Below are 17,761 nucleotides of genomic sequence, written 5' to 3' on the forward strand. Positions count from 1 at the left end.
AAATACTTAATTATTTGGCAATACTATATATGATCGAGTTTCAAAAACACGAGGTAGTATAAAGTATTGCTTAAGCGATGGTACAAGGTACAACTACTTGAAAAAGAAAAGTGTCACACTTTTTGCGTATAAAATATAAAAAATGGCTTTATATGTTATGAACAAATGTTTCAAACCTAACATATATTAATAATATGATTGGATGGTATATACCTAATCGGGAGGCTGGTAGATATGTATAAGATAGTACTCGCCAACAGAGTTTCCCTATAAGGTTTGTGAACCCTGAAAGGTAGGTGCTATGCATTTTCAATGACGTAGTTTCTTCATATTATCATCACAGAAATACAACAACAATTATTGGGACAAGAACCAGAGGAGATGTTTGATATTCACTACCATTATAGAGTATGTCAAATGTTGCAAATGTATATTTTTTTAACCCAACAAGAATGATTATAATAATAAAATAGCATTATCATTATAAATGGTGATGAAGATGGGTAATGGGACTAATTAAGGGGAGGTCCAATGAAGTACATGATGTATTAGTAGGATTTGATCTTATGACAGTTCATTTCATTCTGATTACTTTTTACCATCATATCAAAACGTTAATTAGTTTCTTTTTTATGTTGCTAGATTCGATCTCAAATTCATTATTTGATAAAAAGAGATTGTACCGATTGAATTAATTGGAACCAACTAAATTGTACTATTATTGAAGTGCAAGCTTACAACCTAAGATTATTGGTTCTTTATGTAATATAATGATATCTCTCTCACTCATTTAAATATGGAGAAGGCTTGAAAATTCAACTTTTGGGAGGGGAGAGCTTTGGAAGGGAAAACTAGGTAGAGTTAATTCATACCCATATAAGAAGGGAAAATTCATCTTATGAGACATCTTTCTCACAACATATGTGGATCTGGGAGGGAGGACTTATGAGACCGTCTCATGAAATACATTTTTAAGATTTTACATATCAACTAGTTTTTTAAATCTGGTGCCAACATCGAGTAGCTGAATACACACACACACGCACACATATATAGAGAGAGGGTTGACTTCAAATTATACTTGATAGAACTTAAGTAATATTATATCATCTAATAAATTTTTATTAAATTAAAATATTTCAAAACCTTCAAAATTTAAGTGCATGTTTTTTATGTTTTTAACACATACCACTTTCTCACCCAAAAAAAAAAAAAATAATAATAATAATACTAAGTCTCATGTCAATTAGATGCTTTACTAAAAAAACATATTAAGTCTCAAATCATTTTGAAATTTTGTAGGCATGTAGATTTACACCACAGGTAACTTTGAACCCAACTCATGCAGATTTGAGGTGACACTAGAAGGGCTGTGTGAACTGATCCCTTGGGCCCTTTGGGAACAAGCTAGCCATGGATCTATATCTTATTTGGTCAAGAACAGATCTATTAGTTCAAACCTAATATTGTACACACTGCCCTTGGCCCAATGTTTAAAACCTTCTATAATTTTGGGCCACATAAACTTCAGAAAAAGATGTATTCTTGATTTTTATCAGCAAAAGTTAATTTGATTTAAATGCTACTAGTACGTGGTGGATCTATTAATTCAAACCCAATATTGGACATACTGAGTTTGGCCCAATTTTTAAAAGCTTCTATAATTTGGCCCACATTAAACCTCAAAAAAGCCTTATTTTTTTTAAATTTCATCCGCAAAGGTTAATTTGATTTAAATGCTACTACTACGTGTTACTCTTTTTTGTAGTGTTTTCTGAAAATCATTTGAGCCAACTGGAAATTCAGCCAATTTGACTCCATAAACAAAATGAGTTGATTACAGAATTGGATATTACTATCTCCATCATGTCACTTGCGGTAACTTCATGATACTAAAAAAATATAGTATTATTATTTTAATAAATTAATAATAATAATAATTTAAGGAATAGAATAAAATTTCATATATTCATATTTATTTATTTATTATTATTAAGACAACTTATAACTTTGTTGATTGTATTGATTTGCCTTGCCATGTTTGTTAGAAAATATTTGGCAATCATAGTAATGACCAGTTTACTATGCCCAACGAAAAATTATTTCTCTCAAAATCTCTAATTTGATACGTTTGGAACTTGTAGGGACACGAATCTCTAGCGGCCCAACAACGATGGCGTTGGGCTCGCGCGTGATGGATCCCTCACAATAAAATTTGTAGAGAGTGGGCTTGAAAGGCTAGGGTTGGGTCACGGGGCGTTAGTTCAGGCCGGGCTTTAGATGAACCAAAACAAGAAAAGACTTTAGTTTGGATATTCAGGCCTTACACCTTTGTAACTTGAGAGATTTGGCTCCTCGGATCATGTCCGAGGAGCACTAATGTTTTCTCCGGTTACCCGACGGTGGGTTTTTCGGGGAAATGCGCATATATTCTCCGGGCATTCTCCCTCCTGAAGTTTTTTCTCAGGAAGTCAGATGGGCCTCTCTTCCTTATTAGTTTACCTTTCCTTTTATACTAGCCTACGTTTGTTGTCCCTCATCCACGTGTAGGGTCGATCTTTCCAGGGCAGATATCTGTCCCATCAATCTAATCCCGAAATTGTTGGAGATGATCAATAAAGCCTAAAAATCCGGCTCTGTTGGGTGCAGTGTCATATCAGTGAAGGGTATTAAGGACAACTGCCCCAAGATATTTTCTGATCTCCCAAGTTAGCTTGTATTCCACTCTAATCCGGGAGACTTTGGGTCTGCCGAGGACTAAGCTGTCCTCGGCTGTATCTTCGGGTCACTTTGGGCTTCCTATTTTTGGACTTGGGCCCTGACCTCCTTTAGTTTAGGGCCTGTGGACTCCCCATAAGCGAGCGAGCCGGGCCCCTAAACTATTGGGCCCCACAGAACTTAATATAAGTCAAGGTGGATGAAAAGAAGAAAAAACCTAAACTACAATACAAATGTTTTATGTACTTTTCTACTTTAAGCTTGAGTTATCACATAGTTGTCTTTCTAGAAACCTAAATGTGGATCACGATTTTAAATAATTAAATTATCATGTATAAGAGACCCATGATGATTAAAAACTTTTTTTTTTTTTTTTTCACTTTTTCAAATAAGCCAATTTTGTGTTGATGCACTAGCAAAACTAGGCACTAATCTAAATTTTGCTTTTGTAATTTTTGATCACCCACCGGAAGTGGTAGAGAACTTGCATGTATATAAGGCAGCAAACATTTGTAATAGACTTATTTCTATTTCTGTTTAGCCTAATATGTTAGCCCTTTTAAGTTTTATCACTTAGGAAAAAAAAAAAAAAAAAACTCTTTTTTCCTTACAACTGAACAAGCAAGGAGCTAGCACAGCCAACTATAATAGCTAATCTGATGAAGCAACAAAAGTGAACCGAACAAGGAGAAATTGGAAAAGTTGTTTGACGAAGAATCTCAGACAATCATTCTTAAAGTTCAAATTGCAGCCTCACAATGCCAAGATAATACGCTTATTTTGCTTTTGTAATTTTTGATCACCCACCGGAAGTGGTAGAGAACTTGCATGTATATAAGGCAGCAAACATTTGTAATAGACTTATTTCTATTTCTGTTTAGCCTAATATGTTAGCCCTTTTAAGTTTTATCACTTAGGAAAAAAAAAAAAAAACTCTTTTTTCCTTACAACTGAACAAGCAAGGAGCTAGCACAGCCAACTATAATAGCTAATCTGATGAAGCAACAAAAGTGAACCGAACAAGGAGAAATTGGAAAAGTTGTTTGACGAAGAATCTCAGACAATCATTCTTAAAGTTCAAATTGCAGCCTCACAATGCCAAGATAATACGCTTATTTGGGTTGTCAATGGAAGTGGAACTTTATGGTAAAATCAGCCTACTGGCAAGACCAAAAAGGCAGATTCAACGGGGAAGATTTTGATCTTAGGAGAAAACTATGATCTTCTAAAATTCTTGAAAGAATCTTATGGGGAGTGGATTTGGATGCTTTACCATTATGAAGTTCAATTTTGTAATGCAGTAGAAGACATAACTTTTCCTTCATGTCATACGGAAGAAGAATTATGGACCTCTTATTAATACAATAGAAGACTAGAATAAGTCATTAACAATACCACATGCACAATATCTAAGTCTAGATAATGAAAAGGAAAAACAAAGCCAGAGTAAAATTAAAACAAATATTTATATATATACCCAAAAAAAAAAAAAAAAAACCAATATATAGGATGAACTTCCCTAGCAATTTATAATACAGTGAAGGGTTCCAGCGTGATACTAAAGCAAAATTAAAAACCAAAGTAATTAATAGACCAATAAAGAATATATGCTAGCACAAGGTTTCGACTTGGGGACGATCTTCAGGCATGAATCTCCTCCAAAACCAATGCTTCTTCCACACAAGTGTCATTTCTTCAATGGGAATGTTCTTGGTCTCGGGGCAAGAAGAAATAGACAAAGAGGGTCATGAGTACCACGAAAAAGGCAAAGAAGATGAACAAGCCAAACTTCAAGTGACGGAGCATGGTAAGGAATAGTTGGGCCACAATGAATGTGAAGAGCGCGTTCACAGAGACAGTGATACTCTGTGCAGCCGATCGAATCTCTAGTGGGAAAATCTCACTTGGCACTAACCATCCCAATTGCCCCCATGACCACGCTAAAGCAGCTACATAGGCACAGATGAAGAACACAACAAGGCCAGCGAAGCACTTGGGCAAGTCCACAACTTGACCTGTTACTCCAAATTTCCATCCAATGAAGATTGTCACCAAAACCTACAACATGAGCAATGTAATTTATATTATATAAAAATTTATGCATGAAACTTTTGACATAGGAATATAAATAAATGAAAACACATAAAAAGAAAAGAAGTTTGACTTTATATGTGTTACCTGAAATATGAGCATTTGAATTCCACCCTCTAGGAAAAGAAATCTTCTACCCCATCTATCAGTACCATAGATGGAGACCAATGTAGCAAAACAATTGATTCCACCAGTGATGAGTGCGGATAAGAGTGAAGCATTATCCCCAAACCCAATTGTTTTGAAAAGTTGAGGAGCATAAAACATGATAACATTGATGCCTGTAAATTTTTGGAAAAATGGAATAGCCATGGACATGATCAATTGAGGCCTATACTTTCTATTCCGGATGTTTCTCCAAGGGTGTTTCACAGCTTTGGAGGCTTCACTCGGGCCTTTTTGGGTTCATTCTTCTCAAACATTGAGTTTGGAGTGTTAGAGAGGAAAAATGATGAGATCACAATGAAAAGGGCAGGAACAGCTGCACCACCAAGACTAACACGCCATCCATAGCCACCTTTGATCTTGGGTGTGAGGTAGTTAACAACATTGGCTATCAAAATGCCTATAGTAATACATAGTTGGAAGATAACATTGAGAGAACCTCGAAGCTTGTATGAAGCTATCTCTGAGAGATATAGTGGTACAGACCGCACGCAATTGAATAAATCAAAATTATTTAGTGACATATATGTACAAATTATATCCTATATATAAGTAAAGAAATAAAATAAGCTTGTGAGTAATTCTATCAGTTACTATATAGAACTAGTATGTAGCCCCGTGCTACCGCATGGGAATGGATATATTATTAATCATAAGTTTATTCATGTTTAAAAGGCTCAATTAAGTCTAAATTCATATTATTAACCAGAAAATTTTATTAACAAAACTTAGCAGTATATATATTTTACACAGAAAGATGAATCTTGGTGACAATGTTTATCCAAAAAATCCATTCACGCTTTTGAATCTTTAATCTCTATTGGTGATTGAAATTTTCGCAGCTTAAAAAATTTAAAATTAAAAAAAAAAAAAAAAAAACCCTCAGAGTTGTACTCATTTTGTAGTTTTACGATGGGTCATTTTGTAACATGATGGGCATTTGTGTGAAGAAAAAACCTCTGAAGTTCCATGGCTGATAAAAGAAATTCTCTCCAATCTCTTTTTATAGAGAGATGGGTTTGTGCGTGTTTTTATACATCCTTCATAGTTGTATTATCACGAAGTAGGTCCAATGGATTTAGATTGGTACTACCGATTCCCAAAGCATGAGTGTTTAATGTGTTATTAATTTCATCTCATTGGCTTCTGCACATGATAGCAAAATTAAAAATAATTAGATTGTACACGTGTATAGTAAAATTGGAATGATAATATATGATAGTAACAATAATAGGAAAATTCAAATAAAATTTCGAATTAAATTGTAACAATCTGAATAAAAAATTCCAGTAGAAAGACAGGGTGGAGTGATCCACTCCAAGAAGGCGACCAAACTTGCGTAAATATAGAATAATAAATCTCTCTCCGGAAAATTTACATTGTTCATAATCTTTACCTTCACTGAACATTTTAAAAACATAGTGACTCACATCTGCCATTTAGACATTTACAGCGAGGTCCTCTCCAATTCGCGTGAGATTCCATTGATCACTAAGTTCCTTTGCAGCCTACAAAAAGTATCATCCATCGGTCCACAGCAGTGCTTTCTTCATTGTTATAGGTGCCCAACCTGAACAAAAAGCCAAATATAAGGATAGTGAATTTTAGGCATAATGTGCATCTAATCACATATTAGCAATTTATAACAAATGTAAAGATGCAAACTTTGTAAGTGAATAGTAAACAAAACTCAATGTCAGAACCAAGAAGGAAGCACTTTAATCCGAAACTTAGTGCAAATGTAAAGATGCAAACTTTGTAAGCAATTTATAACAAAGATGCAAACTCTGGCTTTGCTATCTTTTTGGAAATTATGCAATGTATCCAAACCAAGTTCTTATCACCGATATTAATCTCTTTGGTTTTCACATTTGACTACAAAATCAAGAAAAAACTTAATTAGCACAGTAACTCACTTGACCCGATACATAGAAGTGGTTTTAATGAGAATGAGCTCACATACATTTAGCCACATGATGCAAAATTCAACTTCAATTTCAGATTCTAGACACATGACACAGAATTAGAGTTCTAATTTGGAATTCAATTTCACACTCTTTCTGCTTCACCTATTATTTTATATATAGATTAGTAATAAAGTTTCATGTGAAAAGAATTTTTTTAAGTCATAAATTGAGGATTTTAAGAATTATGTTCCCTTATAAATTTAGGATAAACTCATGTAACCCTAAGACAACCCAATATGAATTAGGGTTGGGATTATTTTTCGAAGCTAGTGGCTTCATTATATTATACTAAACAAAAATTTATTTATATTACTTTTTGATAATAAAAACCAAATGATTAAAAAATTAAAATATAAATATATTGAAAAAAACTGATATTAGACACCAATAACAAGAAATAAATGATATGGGAACAAAAAAAAAAAAACCTTTCATTGTTTTATTATTATTACAAGAAAGATCATTATGAATTATTATTATTATTATGTACTTATCTTATAAATTTAGGATGAACTCATGTTTCAATAAAACATAAAACAATAAAAAAGAGGATAAACTCATGTAACCCTAAGGCAACCCATGAATTAGGCTTAGGATTATGTTTCGAAGCTAGTGGCTTCAATATATTACTGAAGCCTACTATATTAGTTTTTAATAATAAAAACAAATTACCCAATGCTAGTTCCAGTTACGTAATAAGATCTTGGAAGGATAAAAATTGAAAATTGCATTCAAAAGACTAGAAGTAAAGGCAAAAGAGAACGAAAAAAAAAAAAAAAAAAAATCAAGAAAAGCAAATAATTAAGGGATTTTATATTTACCTTATTAGCAAAGCCTACACCAATACCCAATAAAATTCGACCAATGATAAGCATGGCAATATTTTGAGCAGCAGCATTGATGATAGCTCCAGCCAAGAAAACCAAACCACCGACGAGCATGGATATTTTCCTACCCAACTTCTTGGTCACCCATGATGCACCAAACAATGCCACAAGTGCAGCCAAGTATAGAGAAGATGTAAACATGGTCAGTGTCACACTGTCAAATTTACAGTACTGATTGGTCGATTTATCCAAGGCCTCCTTATGATAAACCGATGGGAAAAACTTTTGCAAGAAGGGAGCCATGGATGTCAAACCACCTATATATACATATACAAAATCATATGTTAGAATCAAATTAAACACATCTACTTACATGCATAGAACGTAAGTGAAAGAAGAATTAATTATGGAAAAAAAAGAAGAAACAGATAGTATTATATTGTGGTTCTTGAATGCTTGCTTACCGAGATACCAATATCGTAACCAAAAATCAAACCCCCCCATGGCAACGACAATGCAAGTTACGAACACATAGACAATGATTTCTCCAGGGTAAATCTTTTTTGGATCACCATCATTGGGATCGATCCATCCCTCACCCATAGCGAACAACAAGAAAAAGAGAATAACAAAGATAAAGAAGAAGGACGAGAAGCAAGAAGTAAAAGAATGAAGAAGAAAGAGATATGGGGTTAAATTAAAGGGTTTTTGGTTTCATATATATAGAAAGATTAAGGCTACGTGTAAAAATCCTTATCCTACTAGTAATAAAGTTACTATATTGTACAATTTCAATGAAACTAAACCAATAATTAATATCATATCATATCATATACTATATAATAAAAGTTGGGTTTAGAAGCTGTAGTTGTGCTAAGTGGCTTCACCAAATTGCAAATTTTTTTTTATAATTTTTTTTTTGGTACTTATCTTCTTCTCCTATAATTTCTAAATTGATAAAAATCTTAATTTGATTACTGTAAGAATGTTAGGCCCAATAGAATATATTGGATTGGAGGCCCAATTCGAGGACATGAAGTAGTCCAAGGAGGGTGAACATTATTAGAGGAGTTCGCGTTAGTAAGTGAATAGGATAGTTTTGATTATACGAGTTCATGAGGTTGGTCCGAGGATGAATTACTCATCGGTGATTGGAGCCGAGGTCTAAAGGGGTGGCCTACCATCTAGGGCAGCGTTCTAAGAGATTCTATTAATATAGATAAGCATCACAGAAGCACAGGATAAAGGGAAATCCTAAAATATCTAAAGAGAAAGCTGCTACCACCACATTGAATGCTCTGCACCTAACCAACTGACTGCATTAATGTGGAGGTGATACTTGAACAGTAATTTTCAGCCTTACAGCTACTACCAGAGATTTCAGAAAGGTGCTGATGGGATAAGGATCCACACTGGCAATCTACCCTACACGTGGAGGGTAGAGATGAATGAAGATAGTATAAAACAAAAGGAAGATCTTGAAGAAAAGGATTGAGAAATTAAGAATGAAACACTGTAGTAATCAAGAATTGAACTTGTAATTAGACTTTGAGAAGAAATATATAAGAACTAACCTCCTCGGATTGTGCCGAGGACGATTTCCTTTAGTTTAAACCAGTCTATCTTCATTTTCTTGTCATCTGGATCCACTTTAATTGCTGTTTGACTCATTAAAGCCTAGTTTTCCAACCCATTCTCTACAAATTCATTGTATTGGGCTTTTTGGGCCTAAGTTTATCCATCCTTTGGGCTTAGGATACAAAATTTTGTCCTTACGATTGGCGCCATTTGTGGGGAATTTTGGTGTTTCAATGAGTTTAACGTTCAACTATGGTAGGTTCAAGGCCGAACCAGGTGGAATCTATGGGGTCCCAACGTCAAGATCATTTCCTCTACCTTGAACAAAGAAGGGAACGTGAAGGGAGCATGCACACCACCCATACTAGTAAGAGTCAATCTTAAGGGGGGAGTTATGTTTCTCAAGAGAAAGATACCAAGGCCATACAGCGGGAGATCAATCATTTGCGAAGAAGACTACGCCGTGATTGACGGGGAAGGACTCCTTCCAATTTTGATTCCTCTTATGGCGATGATAGAGATGGTAGCTATAGACGCAGATCAAGAACTCCCCCTAGTAAATCTTTCTCGTATGATGAGGATAGCCATCTTGAATGTAGGAAAAGGAACTCTTCTTGCAAAGGCCTGTGAAATGACGCTATAAGTGGGGCATTAAACCAAATTTCCAAGTCACCCTTCACACGCAGAATTGAGGGAGGGAGGCTTTCTCGACAGTTCACTCAGCTAGCTTTCACCATGTACAATGGTCAAACAGACCCTATGGAGCATGTGAGCCACTTCAACCAGAGAATGGTTGTTCACTCTAGGAACAAGGCCTTGATGTGTAAGGTATTCCCATCTAGTTTGGGGCCTGTGGCAATGAGGTGGTTCGATGGCCTAAGGGTAGGTTCTATTGATTCCTTTAAGGAGCTTACACAAGCATTCAGATCTCGTTTTATTACGTGCAGTAGGGTTCCTTGGCCCTTAGATTCCTTGCTGTCCATGTCCATGAAAGAGAGGGAGACCTTGAGAACGTACTCAGACAGATACTAGAAGATGTATAATGAGATCGATGGGGATTTCGATGACGTGGCCATAAGGACTTTCAAGGTTGGCCTACCTGCCGAGCATGATTTAAAGAAGTCTTTGACCAAGAAGCTCGTGAGGAGTATACGTCGGCTTATGGACCGTATCGATGAATATAAGAGGGTCGAGGAGGACCAACAGCAAAGCAAAGGAAAGGCGAAGGTTATCCCTCAAGACAAGAGGGATTTTAGGCCTGACAGATATAATAATAATAGGTCCCGAAAGGATTTTGTTGGGCAATCTGAGTCTACGGCTCCTCAGGTGGTAAACACAGCGTTTCGAGAGCCAGTATATCAAGTCCTAGAGACGATCAAGAATGAGCCATACTTCAAATGGCCAAACAAGATGGGAGGAGACCTTATGAGGCGCAACCAAAGTCTTCATTGCCAGCACCATTAGGAACGATGGCATACCACTAAGGACTGTAGAACTCTGTGGAATCATCTAGAGCAACTGGTCAAAAATGGAAGGTTACAACAGTTTTTGTACCGGCCCAATGGGCAAAGAGACCAAGTAAGGTCAGGGACTCAGGGGAATGCTTCTTCAAGGCCCTTTTTGGGCACAATTAATGTCATCTTTGCTGCACCTAGGAGAACTGGTTCTTATCCTTTCAGGGTGATGTCTGTAGCTTGGCTACCCGCCGAGGACTTTAATTCTGAGCCGAAGAGGACTAGAGTGGAGATTTGATCGGTGCTGAGTTTTTCAGATGAAGACAAGATTGGAACCATAAAGCCACACGATGATGCTTTAGTGGTCACCCTTAGGATAGGAAGGTATGATGTGAAAAGGGTGTTGGTAGACCAGGGCAGTGGTGCAGAGATTATGTACCCTGACTTGTACAAGGGCTAAACTTGAAGTCTAAGAATTTGACAGCTTATGAATCACCTTTGGTAAGCTTTGATGGGAAAGTTGTCATCCCAATGGGTCAGGTTAGGCTACCCGTGCAAGCAGTTTCAAAGGTAGTCAAGGTGGACTTCATTATGGTGGATGCTTATCCTCCCTACACAGCCATTGTGGCCAGATCCTGGCTTTATGCCTTAGAGGAAGTTTTTTCAACCCTGCATTTAAAGGTGAAATATCCATTGGGAGACCAAATTGAAGAACTTGTTAGGAGTCAATCCATGGCTAGGCAGTGCCTGGTGGCTGCAATTATGCATCAGTCTGGAGCTAAGTCCTCGGCCTCTGCTGAGGGGGGCTTATAGCAATCAAAGATTCCGGTCCTATCTACGGAAGTGGTGTCAGAAGAGGCAAAGTGTGAAAGATTGGAGGAAATTGTTATAGATGGTGATCCGGAGAAGTTTTTTCAAGTCGGAGCTCAGCTGCCTTCTCGGGAGAAGGGAGAACTTTTAGCATTTCTAAGGAGGAATATAGATGTGCTCACATGGAATGCTTATGAAGCTCCTGGGGTGGATCTCGACTTCATTTTCCATCATTTGAATGTCAACCCATCTGTCCTCTCTAAGAAGCAACCACCTCAGCACTCATCTAAAGAGCATTTTGATGCTGTCAAGGTGGAGGTGAACAAGTTTAAGCAAGTTGGGGCCATTAAGGAAGTTTTCTACTCTAAGTGGTTGGCCAATATAGTGGTAATGAAGAAAAAGAATAGGAAGTGGTAGGTATGTGTGGACTTCACAGATCTTAATAAAGCTTGCCCCAATGACCCTTTTCCCATGCCTCGAATAGACCAGTTGATGGATGCCACTGTGGGCCATCCCCGGATGAGCTTCCTGGATGCCTTTTAAGGGTACCATCAGATACCTTTAGCTTTGGATGATCAAGAGAAGACGGATTTTGTCACCCTTACTGGTAATGCTCTTTGGTCTAAAGAATGCATGGTTTACTTATCAGAGGATGATGACGAGAATGTTTGAACCGCAGCTAGGAAAAAAAATTTAGATTTATATTGATGACATGATGGTTAAGAGTAAGTTGGAATCCGAGCATGTTAATGATCTTAGGAATATCTTTGAGATCTTGAGGAGGCACAAGTTGCGCCTTAATGCTTTTAAGTGTTCCTTCGATGTTGGTTCAGGAAAGTTCTTGGGATACAAGGTCACTCACCATGGAATTGAAGTCAACCCTAACCAAATTAAAGCAATTAATAGTTTACAGCCACCTCAGAACCCCAAAGAGGTCCAGAAGCTGACAGGGATGATTGTTGCTTTAAACCGATTTATTTCTCGGTCAGCAGATAGGTGTAGGCTTTTCTTCTAGTTGTTGAACAAGTGGAAGGGATTTGAATGGACCGAGGAGTGTGTCCTCGCCTTCCAACAGTTGAAGGAATACCTATCTTGGCCACCTATTATGTCCAGACCTGAGATGGATGAGGTTTTGTTTGCTTACATTGCTGTGGCTTCCCATGCGGTGAGCCTGGTGCTCGTTCAGGTTGATAGTGGTATACAAAGGCCAGTTTATTATGTGAGCAAGTCATTACATGAAGTCGAGGTCCATTACCTACCACTGGAGAAGGCCATTTTGGCAGTAGTGCATGCTATGCGCAAGCTCCCCCACTACTTCCAATCACACACAGTTATTGTCGTAACCTAACTTCCACTTAAATCTTTACTTCGAAATGCTGATTACACAAGGAGAATTGCCAAGCGAGGTACGATTCTAGGGGCTTTTAATATCAAGTACCTGCCTTGCACCTCTGTTAAGGGTCAGGTCCTCGCTGATCTAATGGTCGAGTTTGTTGAAACCCCATTTGAAGAGAAAGTTGAGAAACAAAACATGGATGAAAATTCAGTTGGCATGGTCTCCCTACAAGAGCCTTTACCTTGGAGAGTACACGTTGATGGTGCGGCGAATTAAAGGGGATCTGGAGTGGGGCTAGTTATAATTTCCCCTGAGAAGATCATTATTGAAAAATCCTTAAGGTTGGACTTCTCAGCCACCAATAATGAGGCCGAGTATGAAACTCTATTGGTAGGGATGACTATGGTTTAGAGAATGGGAGGAAAGGCAGTGAAGATGTTTTCAGATTCAAGATTGATTGTCAGCCAGGTGGGTGGGGGGGGGGGGGGAGTTGGAAGCCAAAGATCTTAGAATGTAGGAATATTTGAACTAGGTTAGACACTTAAAGTCAGGATTTGAATCTTTTAATTCATCGCAAATCCCTAGAAGTAGAAATACACATGTTGACTCACTTGCCACGCTCGCAACCTCTTCGGAGCAAAGTTTGCCTCAGGTGATCATTGTGAAAGACTTGTGTAAACCTACTAAAGTAGGGAGAAACATAGTTCATATTCATCAAATTAAGATGGGTCCTATTTGGATGGACTCCATTGTGTTATACCTTAAGGAAGACATTTTGCCCGAGGGTAAGTCCGAGGCTGACAAGGTACGGAGAAAGGCTTCTCGGTTTTAGTTGTACGAGGACCAAAAGTTATACAAGCGCTTCTTTTCTGGACCATATTTGCTATGCATGCACCCTGAAGCAGTTGAACTACTCCTAGAAGAATTACATGAAGGGATTTGTGAAAGTCACACAGGAAGCAGATCTTTGTCTCACAGGGCCCTCACTTAGGGATATTGGTGACCAAATATGCAGAGGGAGGCACAAGAGTATGTGAAGAAATGCGACCAATACCTAAGATTTGCCCCAAACATTCACCAACCAGGAGTTGTCTTTAATCCTCTGTCCATCCCTTGGCCTTTTGCTCAATGGGGCTCGGATATTGTAGGGCCCTTCCCTAAGGCAACAGGGAATAGGAGATGGTTGTTGGTCGGCACAAATTATTTCACCAAATGGGTTGAAGCTAAACCACTAGCAAACATCAGGGATATGGATGCCAAGAGATTTATCTAGAAAAACATTGTCATTCAGTTTGGAATCCCTCGTACATTCATCTTGGACAATGGTTTCAGTTTGAGAGTAAGGCCTTTATGAGGTATTGTTGTGACCTGGGCATAACAAATAGATATTCCACTCTAGCATATCCACAGGGAAATAGACAGGCTGAAGCTACCAATAAGGTCATAGTGAGTGGGCTTAAAAAGAGGCTGGATGACGCAAAGGGAAGATAGGTGGAAGAGTTGCCACATGTCCTTTGGACATATTGGACTACACCTCGTAGGCCCACTGAGGAAACGTCATTTTCAATGACTTATGGGGCCGAGGCTGTGATTCCTCTGGAGATGGGATTTCCAACGCTGAGAACAAGCTTTTTTACTCTGAGCAGCAATGATGGGCTATTGGAGATGAGTTTAGATTTAATTTAAGAGCGAAGAGAAAACGCTATGGTTCAACTGGCGTACTATCAATACAAACTCAAGCAGGGGTACGACTCAAATGTAAGGTTAAGGCCACTAACACCTGGAGACCTAGTACTAAGAAAGGTTTTGGGTACTGCTAAAAACCTAGTCTAGGGAAAGTTAGGGCTTAACTGGGAAGGGCCATAACGCATCACATCAGTCGCTAAAATAGGTGCATATTATCTTGAAAATCTGGATGAAAATGTTGTACTATGCCCCTGGAATATAAACAACCTGAGAAGGTATTATTATTAATGAAAGCTTTTATTTACCGTATTTTTGGGTTATTACATTATGCGTCATGCGTCCTATTATTTTCCTAAGTATCAAACAGAATTTTAGTCATGCTTGACTTCTCGGACCACATACCTTGGGTAAATTGATACTTTGAGCTATTTTTCTAAGTGTTAAACAGAACCTTAGTTATGTCTGACTTTTCGGATCACATGCTTTGAGTAAATTAATACTTCCTATTGTTTTCCTAAGTATCAAATAGAACCTTGGTCATACCTGGCTCCCCAAACCACATACCTTAGGTAAATTGATGCTTTAAGCTATTTTTCGAAATATTAAATAGAACCTTAGCTATGCCTGGCTCCTCGAACTACATGCTTTGGGTAAATTAATATTTCCTGACATCTATTTAAGTGTTAAACAAAACCTTAGCTATGCCTGGCTCCTCGGACCACATTCTTTGGGTAAATTAATACTTCCTACTGTTTTCCTAAGTATCAAACAGAACCTTGGTCCTGCCAGGCTCCCCGGACCACATACCTTAGGCAAATTGATGCCTTAAGCTATTTCTCTAAGTTTAAATAGAACTCTAGTTATGCTTGGTTTCTCGGACCACATACACTGGGCAAATTCATACTTTCTTTTATTTATCTAAGTATCAAGTAGAATAGGCCATGCTAAGCGGCAAAACTCTTTGTTATAATAACATGATCAAATGAATACTCATGAGCATCACTTAAAGCATTTGAAAGTATGTCCATGATCCTGTTTGAAAATTGATTATCATCCCCAGTTCCTTGGACTTACTGATAAATGGAAAACTAAGTGGGGCTTGATATGAATAGATGCTTTGCAATTATGTATGTTTTTGAGATTAAGGTTACACTTTACTGGGATTATGGAATTAGTTAGTTTAACTTGGTCTGTTACTATTCATGTGAGATGCAATAACTGTGTTGTTACTTATGCAGATAACTAAATAGAGCTATATCTTATTTCTAATTTCTATGTCAGTTAAGTGTTGAATAAAATAAAAACTATGTTAGGATCAACATCAATATCACAAATATGAAGGAAAAACTCATAATTATCATTGATCTTAGCCTTTGAAAAAGGCAAATTGCTTACAAAAGATCAAACTGAATTACAAGTTCTGGAAATAAGAACAACATTTAAAAAAAAAAAATTTGAAAACTACTACTCTAAACTATTTTTTTATTACAATTTTCTTTTTTGGTAGACCCTTGGTAGATTGGGAGAGTGCAGCCTCTGAAGATCCTGAGTCTTTGCTTTTGGGGTCACCCTTAGCAGGCAATGGGAGAGTTGCAAGAACTATCTCCATTGTGGAGGGCACCTCTTTCTCTTTGGGTGGATCTTGAGGAGTAGTTGGGGGCTTGGTGGCAGTAAGGGCCACTCCCTTGTTGGCATTAGCTTCTTTTTCGGCAACCCTTTGCTGCTAGGCCTCCTCAGAAGGTCTATTAGAAGAAGGAGGGGCCTCGACTGGGCTGCCTTTCCCAAGTTCTGTCACCTTGGAGGAGGTGTCAACCTTGGAACTGGTTGAGCCTAGTGCGTGAATTGCAGGAGGGTAGTATACACTCTTTGCCCTCTTGAGTGCAGAAAAGGCCTTAACCCCAGCCTAGTTCAGGGCCTCATTCTACACCTGGAGGCAATAGTTTCTACATACCCCCGTGACCTCAGCCCTGAGGGCTTCCTCAATCTTTGCCACCTCCACATCATAGCTGTCTTGGTCGGCTTGGTCCCTTGCCTTGTCAGCTTCCTCCAACTTCTTCTTTAGGGTGGTGATTTGTCCTTTGGAGGCAGCCAGCTGATCCTTGGCCTGACGAAGGAGCACCCGCTAACCTTTGGCCTGCCTCTCAGCGCTGTTTAAGGTGGCCTTTGAACTCTTTTTTTCCCTCTCTACCTCAAACAGTTTATTCTTCATCTCGTTTCTTCCTTTCTCGGCCAGATTGAAGGCCTTCACAGCCACATTGCGCCTTCCATCTTCTTCTTTCATCTGCCGATGGTAGAAGTTTGTTATCTCCTTTGCTCGGAATGTGACTTGAACGACCTACCGAGGAAAGAAACATGGATAAAGTAAAAGAGAGTAGCAACAAAGGGAAAAAAAAAGGAGGGAGGTCATACCATTTAAAAAAAAAAAAATGAAAGACTTACCATCGCAAGGTCCCTCTTCAGACTAAGGAAGACCTTCTACCTCCTTAGGAAACTTAGGTCGGCCATATCTTCAGGAAGTAGCAATGCTTGCTATATTGTGTCAGCCATATCGGCTATATGACCGGCCTTCCCTTGTTGGAAGTCCATGATGGAGGCATTGGCGAGCAGAGGAGCTCCATCCAACATCGGGGTGAGGGTCCAGGACAGAGGTCCGACTTGGGAATCACTCCTCTTGTCAGTTCCTATTTGCCCCACCCTAGCTTGTTTGGCCCCTTTTTGGGCCTCACCATCTTGTGGGGGGGTGGGGGGTGGGGGGTGGGGGGTGGGTTTTTCCTCCTTCCACCACTTCCTTACCCTTCTGCTCCATTTTCCTTTTGAGGTCAGCAAGTTCAAGTTGAAGGGGTTGGGCAGGTGGAGGGGTGGGAAGCCTAGTCTGGGCTGCCTTCCCAGACGTGTTTACCCCTGGTTGGGATTCCAGTAGTTCTTGCAGGGTGAACCTCGGCTTGTGTTGGATCCCCATATCTTCTGGTATGAAAGTAACTCCTTAGTGGTGACTAGATTGGGTTGGGAAAGGATGGCCGAGGTCACCAGTTGAGGTTTCTGGGGACAAAGCTAATTAAAGACTTCGAACTCATCTCAGAGTCAGACACTTCAACTACCTCTTCTTCTTTTTCTTCTTCTTCCTTTGTG

The 17,761-nt window shown here is 38.4% G+C and overlaps 1 pseudogene; it reads right to left on the reverse strand.

Moving 5' to 3' along the window:
- Nucleotides 1-4,328: 4,328 nt before the first annotated feature.
- On the reverse strand, nt 4,329-8,371 carry LOC126696537 (sugar carrier protein C-like; annotated as a pseudogene).
- Nucleotides 8,372-17,761: the final 9,390 nt, after the last annotated feature.

This window comes from Quercus robur, chromosome 8 (genome assembly GCF_932294415.1).
Source record: "Quercus robur chromosome 8, dhQueRobu3.1, whole genome shotgun sequence".
Classification (NCBI taxonomy): domain Eukaryota; kingdom Viridiplantae; phylum Streptophyta; class Magnoliopsida; order Fagales; family Fagaceae; genus Quercus; species Quercus robur.